General features: G+C 42.4%; 1 non-coding gene across 1 annotated transcript; it reads right to left on the bottom strand.

Annotated features, from left to right (window-relative positions):
• Positions 1–9696: 9696 nt before the first annotated feature.
• LOC123326558 lies at positions 9697–9807 on the bottom strand. The gene has a single exon (XR_006541175.1). It is a non-coding gene; the product is annotated as a U6 spliceosomal RNA (small nuclear RNA).
• Between the last annotated feature and the right edge of the window lie 538 nt (positions 9808–10345).

Below are 10345 nucleotides of genomic sequence, written 5' to 3' on the forward strand. Positions count from 1 at the left end.
AGATTTTTATTTATTTATTTGAGAGAGAGAGAATGAGAGAGAGCAAGCACATGGGAGGGGGGAGGGTCAGAGGGAGAAGCAGACTCCCTGCCGAGCAGGGAGCCCGATGCGGGACTCGATCCTGTGACTCCAGGATCATGACCTGAGCCGAAGGCAGTCGCTTAACCAACTGAGCCACCCAGGCGTCCCTATCTCTTTTTTTTTTAAAGATTTTATTTATTTATTTGAGAGAGAGAATGAGAGAGAGAGAGCACATGAGAAGGGGGGAGGGTCAGAGGGAGAAGCAGACTCCCTGCTGAGCAGGGAGCCCCATGCGGGACTCGATCCCGGGACTCCAGGATCATGACCTGAGCCGAAGGCAGTTGCTTAACCAACTGAGCCACCCAGGCGCCCAAAAATCTTTATTTCTTGCTTCTGTTGAAAAGGTGGAAGATCTGACCCATGTGGCCCTATGGCCACATAGCAACAATTGGCTGAGGCTGGAAAAAGGTCCTCGCTGGAAGGAACATGCTGTTTTCACGTTGCTCAAGTCCCCACTGTCTTCTTAAACAGCTGGAGTTCCTACACGGCACCACATGGCCCAGCCCCTTTAGGCTGCTGCGTTTGCGGCCTGTTGGCCTAAAAGTTCTTGGGGGAGTGTGGTGGCGAGAGAGACGCTAGTACCTTGTAGACCCTGAGAGGGGGTCGGGAGAGGTGGCTGAGCACGTGAGTGGGGCAGGCAGTGAGTTACCTAAATCTTGGTGAGATTAAACCTAGCTAAAAGTCCTTTTACCACGTAGCTCTCATTTCTGCATCAATAATAAGAATCATACCTTTCCTTCCGGATGGTAACCTAGACTTTCTACTTTCGCTAGTTTGAATTTGATTTTTCTAAGGCACGCTTTTACAATTGTAACCGAACACAGCTTGAGACACAAAGCAATAAAAGGCTTTACCACCTCTAACAAAAGCAACCCACTTCCTCAAAAATCTCACCCTTCACTAGTATCAAAGTTCTAGAAAAATCAGCAGGGAAGAGTCAGAGAGGTCAGAAACGATGCTCTCTTTTGGTAACGAAAAATGCCACCAAAGAACACGTCCACACCCAGAAGAGCCCAAAGTTTGGTCCGAACCACTTTGTTTATTGAATTAGACCCTGGAGAAAAACAAAGGAAGCAAGATGAAAAAGAGTCAGCACTCCACTGGGGGTGGTCAGTAAGGCAAAGCTGGAGAAGAGATGAATCAGAAAAACATGTGGGCAGCTGGGGAGACAAAAGCATTCCCAAATGAGTCTTCAGCCTGTGGGAGAGAGTTCTGAATGAGCTAAGATTCAATGAGATAATGACAATTATTTCTTCGGCAATTTGTCTGTCACCTTATATTTCTACGAAATGGCCAGTGTGTCATATAAAACATGACACAATGAGAACTAAATTTGCAGCTTCACACTCTTCATTTCTTAAAACCATGCAAAGGCAAACAGAAATGTGAGACTGTGAGACTTCAAGGAAACTGTAGAGTCACAGTAATCTGATTCTAAAAACAGATGCTTGACAAGAAGTTATATTTAAATCAACCATCAATCTACCAGCACATAATTTCTAAATTTAGTAATAGATAACCTTTATCCTCCCAATCACCATATGCATAGAATCATGCCTTGTACTAAACAAGATGCATTATTTGGTTTTTAACCATGTAAGTTATGTTCCTTCGGCCCAAGAATTACAACTCCTAAAAGATGAGGAAGAGTGTTGGTAACCCACACATATCGAAGGGTGAAAAGTTAAACAATGGAAATAACATTGCTGGTCTCGGCAGTCCTAGAAAGATGCAGCTAGATGACCTTTTTTATAGTATATGCAGAATAGTATATGTGGTATACAATATAGACAGAATAAACTTTTGTGTAGCGCTTGATACTTGAACACATCTGTTTGACTTGGGAAAATTTTATCATGGTCTAAAACTCAAAACTTCAAACTTTGCATGAGTTTTTGTAAAAATAAAAATGAATTTTTTAAAATAGGTAAGTTAATACATGCCCCTAGCCAAATATTCAGACAATAATGAAGATATAAAGATAAAAAGACTACGAAGGTACAAAAAGGAAAGTGAGGATCATTATAAGCCCACGACCCAGAGACGACTTCTGTCAATGTCCCTGGTGTATATTTTTCCAGAATTTTTTTCTCTGAATACATATTTGGACAAAACAAGTTCATGACATAGACACTATTTGTAAACTATTATTTTCACTACGTAATAAATTATGGACATTTCCCCATGCAAACAAGCGTAGATTTACATCATTTTAAATGGATGTATGATCTCCCACTGTACATATGTATCATAACTTGAAATCAAATCCCCACAGACATATAGTTTCTATTTCTTTTTTACAATCATAAAAAATGCAGCCATGAACATCCTTGTACTATCTTTGCACACATGCCAAAGTTTCCTTAGAATATTTTTGGAAGTATGGTGATTAACATAACAATTAAAAAAGTAAAAAAAAAAGATTATTTTTGGAAAAGTGGGATTGCTAATAGAATAGACATACTTTGCACTTTAGTAGATAAGGCTAAATTATCCTCCATAAAGTTGGCACCAATGTATACTCTCATGAATGGGGATGAGAATGCCTAGGATTTTTTTTATTATCATGGAGTAAAATGTGCTTTTTTTTCTTTTGGTATACGGTTTTATGAATCTTAACACACATACAGATTTGTGTTACCACTACCATAATCATAACAGTTTTATCTTCCCCAAATCTCCACTGTTCTGTTTCCTTATAAGCACACCTCCCCAGCATCTAAACCCTTGGCAACCACTAATCTATTCTCTGTCCCTAGAATTTTTTGTCTTTTCAAAATATCATAAAATTGGAGTCCCATAGTATGAAACCTTTTGAAATTGACTTCTTTCACTCAGCATAATGCTTTGAGATTTGTCTAAGCTATAGCATGTGTCGATAGTTCTGTTTTTTTGTTTTTGTTTTTGTTTTGCCAAGTAGTATTTCATTATATGGATATACCACAGTTTATCGGTCCATTGAAGGATAGTTCTCCCCCGTTTTTTCAATTATGAATAAAGCTGCTATAAACATTCACATATAGTTTTTGTGTGCATGTGTGTGTGAATACAAGTTTTCATTTCTCTAGCATAAATGTCCAGGAGTCAGATTGCTAGGTCATGTGGTCAGTGTATGTTTAAGTTTAGGAAAAACTGCCACACTGTTTTCCAGAAGGGCTGTTCCATGTTGCATTCTCACAAATGGGATGTATGAGATTCGAACTGTTCCACATCCCTGTCAGCAGTTGGTACTCTCAGGACTGACTTTAGCCTTTCCAACAGGTGTATATTGGTATGACTATGCCTCATTTTTCACCCTTTTATCAACATTCCTATCAGACTTAAATATGTCCAATCTAACTTATTATTGTTTTAATTTATATTTTCTTTAATTACTAATAAAATGGAACCCCTTTCGTATGTTCATTGAACTTTTTATTCCAAATGTTTATCTTTTTCTTATTTATTTGTTAAATTCTTGCTAAACTAAGCATTTTAACTCAACTATTACATGTGTCACAAATATTTTTCCCAGACTGCCATCTTTCTTTCTTTCTTTTTTTTTTTTTTTACTGTGTTAAATCTATATCTTTCCCTTTAGGTTTCTGGCTTTGATGTTTACAGATTCCTCCTCCATTTTGACATTATAGAAATATTCAATCAAATTTCCTCAAGCACTTGTATAAATTGGTAAACATTCAATTTTGTTATTACCAGCCACCTGCAGCCCAGCCCAATGAGGAGAGGCTCAGAAGTGGGGTAAGGGTCAGGGTGGTCAGCTTATACTCATTGTTTGAAAATTAGAACTTTTTTCGAACAGTGTTTCTCTTTCAGCAGGGATCAGTTTTATACAACCACATCAAAACATTATGCAAAATGTTCTGCTGAGCTTTAAAGTAAAAAAGCCAACCTATTTCATGGATAGGGAGGTTGTTCTGATTCTTTGGGGAAGGATAGAGGTGAGGGTGGAGAGAGACTCTCCCTGAAAACGTTGCTAATAATAACATCTCCTTCCCCACAGAAGGCAAGAAGATGATGTTTCTAAAAATCAAGAGTTCATTACTAAAAGTCCTAATTAAGACTTCATATACCCCAAAACAGTTTTAGTGAGTAAACAGGATTAATGCTGAGCCAAGCAGAGGTGGCCCTAAAGGTAATAAGGATGGATAAAGGGAGCGGCTAAGGATTCCAAGACTGGGGGTCAAGCGCAGGGGAGAACCAAGAAAACAAATGGCAGAAGAGAAAAAAATTAACATGCAAAAGAATAAACTGCACAAGGGAAAGGAATATAGTAAAGAAAAACTAGGAGAAGGGAGTCTGTAAGAGTCTGTGCAAAGCAAATGGTTGGGTATTAATGCTTTGGAGCAGGAGAAGATAAGCCCCATGACAAAGGAGGAGAAAAGACAAAGTTGAGGGGCCTCAGTCACTCCAAGCCAGGTATACGTGACAGGTCAGCAACGATTCAGGGAAAGAGCAGAGCTACGCTCGGAGCAAAGGCAGAATTTGTAATCAGTTGTAATTTTCCCTCCTTAGTAAAATCAACTAATGGTTTGTCTATATTTTATAAACAGATTATTCTCAAATGAATCCCATGTTTAAATACTTTAAGGTGCTCTGATGCTCATTAGTTATGTCAAAAATTCTCAACTCCCGTCATGTCCAGGATAGAAACACCAGATCCTCCTACAGGTTCTACCTGCACACCTGCCTACAGGGTAGAATGAAAAGGGAGGGTTTCATGACTCACCCTGAAATAAGGGTGTTACTTGTATATATGTTTTATCGTCAACATCATTGTTAGAGTGGTTGCTTAATTCATATGTAAGTAACATCGCAGCATCAAATTGTCGAATATTTATGAAGTGTCAACAATTTATGCAAACAAGCCAAAATAAGTGAAAGGCTTGAGAAAATTATCAGGATAATTAGAACCCAAAATAAAGTCCTTTACATTAGCTTGAAGACAGATTCTCTGAAGGCCCATAATTATCTAATGATGGTCACACTTGCTTCAGGCATTTTTTTCAGTAAACGCTTGCGGAGCACCGGCTATGTGCCACACAGAGTGCTAGATGCTACCATGCTTTGAAGAAGCTCACAGCTTAGTGAGGACAGAGAGAGAAAGCAATGACAGTATCACCTGGAACAAGCTAGGGTGAAGGGGATAAGCCAGGTGGGGAGGAAAAGAGCAACAACCCAGCCTGAAATGCCTGAGAAAGTTTCAAGGAGGAGTTGACATTTGAGCTGAGTCCAAAGAGCTGAGGATTTCTCCAAACTTAGATGGAAGAACTTTCCAAGAAGGGTATGTAAAGGTACATAAAAGCACAGGGAGTCGAGCAAATCAAGGTGGGTACAGACAAAGTTACCTATTGTGGCTGGAGCCCAGCGTGGGGAGTCAGCTTTCGCGGTAGAAAGGCTAGCCAAGGTGGCTCAGGAAGGCCTGAGAAGCCATGCCAGAGGGATTGGATTCACTGTGGCTCCTCCAATTTTTTTCCCCTTTGGGTTTTATTGAGATAGAGTTGACATACTGCACTGTGTAAGTGTAAGGGGTCCCCTCTACTTCTAATTTGGCCTGAAATATGCTTCTAGTTAATGACCTTCCTTTCTTCATTTGCCGTGTGGACAGACACAGCCTTGCTCTTGAAGCAGTAGAGTGACTAAGTGTGGACACTCTGAAACCAAATGGTCTGGTTTCAAATCCCAGACTTGACACTTCAGCAGCTGAGTGACCTTGGCCAAGTTATTTACCATCTCTGTGCCTTGGTTTTCTCATTTATAAAGTAAGGATAACAGCACCTGCCCTGCAGGGTTGTGGTAAGGATTAGTGAGTATATGTAGAGGCACTTGGAACACAGATGATAAATAGTCGGTATTCAAAAAATATTGGGTATTATTGTTATTAGGTCGTTTGGGCATATTCAGATATTAATAATATGCTTTTAAAAGTTTCTTTCTTCCATCATGTGTTTTCCCACTGACTCTCTGATTAGATCACATGTGATTTTTGTTTTCTTTCAACAGTCTTGCCGGGCACCCTTGGGACAATACCCTTCCTTAAAAATTACTTTTGAAGCAGAGTAGCATTTTCCTATTGTCAGACTGGTCTCGTGTGACCACTGACCAGCCTGGCTGCTCATCAGAAATGGATGAACAGTTCACAGCCAGTTCAGCTGTGCCATCGAAAGCACAGCCTAGACCAGCGGAAGCCACTAACTTGGAGAAGGCTCAGCCTACGGCTCCCAGATGACGACCCTGGCAAGATGAGCTTTCCACTCTTGAAAGCAGGGATACCATGAGATCACACCTCCACCGGAGGCATTCCATTTAACTTTCTGAAACAGCAATGTGCCAACTCTGTGGGGAGTAAAAATAATACAAAGGTGTGAGTTAGAAAGCATGGGAGAGAAATCAGAGGCCAGGCAGAGAACAAGCAGACAGCTGCAAGAGGCACTTTAAGGTTCGCTCCAAACCAACCACAAATGGGTGCGGTTAGTTGCCAGTTTGGCAAACTTTTCATGCTCGCGTTTATGATCTATGATGAACTCAACAAAGGCATGGTGGCTCAAGGACAATAAGACATCAGTTTAGGAGTTCTCTCTCAAACACTGCAGATAAAGCCTCAAAGTGGCAAAGCAAAAGCTGCGACTGACGGTCTTCTTCAGTGCCACAGGGTCTGCCCATAACCTGGCATTTTGTCCATGAGCTCTGTAGGAGAAAGAGGATCCCAGCCCCACGGGCCACTTCCGAACTCCAAGGCAGGAGCCACATGATGGGTCATTCTCTAGGTCTCCATGTGTCCAACAACACTTTCTGGAGAAAGAAGTCTGGTTATCTTAATATTAAAAAGATCCTCCAGGTGCCTGGGTGGCTCGGTCAGTTAGGCTTCTGACTCAGGTCATGATCTCGGGGTGGTGGGATAGAGTCCCACCTCGGGCTCTATGCTCAGCGCAAGAGTCTGATTCAGATTCTCTTTCCCCCTCTCTCCTGCTCGCTCTCTCTCTCTCAAATAAATGAATAGATAAAATCTTTAAAAAATAATAAAAATAAAAAATACTTTATAAAAAGAACCTCCAGCTTTCATCTTGCCAGTGAGGTCATTATACGATGAAGGAGACTGAGGCACAGAGAAATGTTATTGTTAGTGACAGAGCTAGAGCACGGGGTAATTGACTCCCAAGCTTTTTGTCCCACAGGTTGATGAACTCATGTGGATGCCAGCGAGCTCATAGCAAAAATCACATAGCTGAAGAGCCCAGGTTTCGCTGGCCAGTGAGTCCAAAGTTTGTCACACGAGCAAAGTCTCCCAAACTTGGTCAGCTCTGTGCCTCTACCTGCTCATTCAGGAATTTATCCCTCTCCCCAAAGTTTCCCTACCCAGGATCTTTTGCTTAGTCCTGCTCAGGGACCGTCTGCAGCCCACGAGCCCCTTGTGGAAGATACAGACTCTGTTAGTTCAGCTGCTATGCCCTCCCTTGGGTCTTTCCTGATTCTCCACCAAGTTCTGCACATCTCTGCAGATGGGTCTCTGAGCCAGAAGCAGCACTCTGCGAGCCAAGCCAGGGCAGGAGCAGAGGGGGACAGGAGGGGGCGGGGCATGTGCAGCTCACTGTGTGTGGCCTTTGGCCACTTTGGTCCCAAAGCAGGTGTGTGTACCCCAAGCCTCCCAGTCTCTCGTGAAATACAGACTCTGTTACTTGCTCTGTCACTATTCCCACAGAGGCTCACAGCCAGGCCTTCAGCCATGAGGGAATATAAGGGAAGAGTTTGAGGCAACTATCCAGACAATTTTTGCCTTCCTAGCCTTGTATGGCCTTTATCTCCCCTCACACCAACCCAGTGCCTCTCCACCAACACACACACACACACACACACACACACACACACACACACCCCAAAAAACAAAAACAACAACAACAACAAAAAGCACACAGGAGTAACATCTGGCACCTCCTTCCTCAATCACCCAAAAAACAAAAAGCGCCCACGCGTATGTGTTTGGACTCGTACAAAGAGGCCTTTGGAAGAAAGTAATTGCCTAACTTTGAGCACCAGAAGCATCTGAGTTCTAGCTCTGTCTCAAAGAAGATAAACCTTTACCATTATTTGAATCATATCATAAGCTGATCATGTGCTTAAATAAATTACGGCTGGGTGGGGGAGAAAGCATCATTCCTAAGCAATGCCTGCCTTAAGTTTACGTTCCCACAGGAGTAGAAGCTGAGAAGGAAACGGGTACTGGTACTATATTCGAAAGGCAAGCCCAGCATACCCCCGCGAGAAAGTAGGGACAAGAAAGTGAGACAAGAACAGGAGGAGAAACATCAGTACAGGATATGTGCCTAAGTAAGCCATTAACTATGAGCTACTACTGGGGCTCAGTCCTGCTGGGAACCCTCTCAGAAACTGTGAGGAACTTGCCTCAGAATCATAGTCAGGACAAGAGAGGGGGAGAAGAGGGTACAAAATTTAAGGAGGCACTTGCCCTCAAGGTCGGCCACATCAAGTCATGCAAAACAGAGTCAGCCCTGCTCTGAATCATTCTACTGGGAAGACCGCAGCATTTACTCATTGCTTTCCATCTCTCGTTGGTTGAGAATGGCCCCCTGCCCCAGGGGTGCTGATGTCCCTGCACTTCTGGGCTGAACCTGTCTGAGGCTCTGCAAGCTCCTCAGGTGAGTGCCAAGAAAGTCCCTAGGCAGGGAAAAAGGGAAGCAGGTGTGGGGGGTGGGAAGCTGTCCATGCCCTGGAAAGTGTCTACAGCTGCCACCAGTGAGGATGGGTAGGTAAAGGGGATAGGAGCAGGGCATCAACTGCATCTGTTGCATGCTCTACACATACCAACAGTATCTTGAATATGCATCAAAATTAGGAAACTCGTGTGCAGACCCCAGTATTGGTAAATACGTGGGCTTCCCATAACTCAACCAACATCTCAAAACTCAAAGCAAGTTGAAGGCAAAAACATTCTGCACTTAGAGGTACAGAATTTAAAAGCTAAAGTTAACATCACCATGTAGCGAAGAACTGGAAAGACTATACAAATAGGCCACACTTAGGTGTTGTGGCCACAGCCCCAGCTAAGGTGTCAGCATCAACCTCCAGGTAGGTTAGTGAGCAAGCCTTCAGGTGATCCCAGCCCTCATCCTTTGAGCTTCCCCAGAAGACATGGAACAGAGGTAAGCTGGTGCTCTGAACTCTGCCAAAATTAGAGATTTGTGAGCAAAGTTAATTATTGGTTTTGTTTCCACTGTTAGTTTCATTGGCTTTTTAGGCAGCAATACATACTGGAAACAGCTGTCCATTTTCCCAGTACACTCCTGAAGATAAGGACAGTGGCTAATTAACTAATGAATGTGCAGAACTTGGCATATAGTAGGTGCTCTATATGTACTGAATGTGGGTGAAAGAATAAAATGTGGTTCCAGCTTTTTCTTAAAGATTTATTTATTTATTTTAGAGAGAGAAAGTGAGAGCATCAGCAGGGGGAGGGGAAGAAGGAGAGGGAGAGAGAGAATCTCAAGCCCAATCCTCACCGAACTTGGAGCCCGACTAGGGGCTCGATCCCACAACCCTGAGATCATGACCTGAGCGGAAATCAAGAGTTGGACGCTTAACCGACTGAGCCACCCAGGTGTCTCAAACATGGAACGCCGCCATCAATTTGCATATCATGCTTGCACAGAGGCCATGCTAATATTCTCTTTATCATTCCAACGTTATTAGTATATGTGCTGCCAAAGTGAGTGCTCCAGCTTTTGAAGAGCAAGTTCAGAGGAAGAATGAATTTCCCTAAAAAAATGGAGCCATCTTTTTTTTTTTTTGGCAAAGTTGACATACAATGTTACATTAGTGTCAGGTGTACAACTTAGTGATTTGACAAGTTTACATAGTGTGCTATGTTCATCACAAGTGTAGCTACGATCTGTCCCATTACATCACTGTTAGAATATCACTTACTATTCCTGAGGTTCTTCTTTTTATTCCCATGACTTATTCATTCCATAACCGGAGGCCTGTATCTCCCTCCCTCCTTCACCCATTTTACCCAACCCTTACCCCCAAAATGGAGCCATCTTTGAGATTTGGGATTTGTTTTGAGGAAAACAGGTACCATTGATAAGTCCCCTAGCTAGAAGTGGGTCTCTGCTTCCTGTGCCATTTCACATTCATGGGAGAAGACACAGTCTGCCCAATCTACACTTGACAGAAAGTTTGTCTCCGTGTCCTTAGCTATAGAATTCAGTTGCTCAGAATGAGGAAAATTATACCCTCCTATAAAGTCATG

Source organism: Neomonachus schauinslandi, chromosome 13 (genome assembly GCF_002201575.2).
Source record: "Neomonachus schauinslandi chromosome 13, ASM220157v2, whole genome shotgun sequence".
In the NCBI taxonomy this organism is placed as follows: Eukaryota; Metazoa; Chordata; class Mammalia; order Carnivora; family Phocidae; genus Neomonachus; species Neomonachus schauinslandi.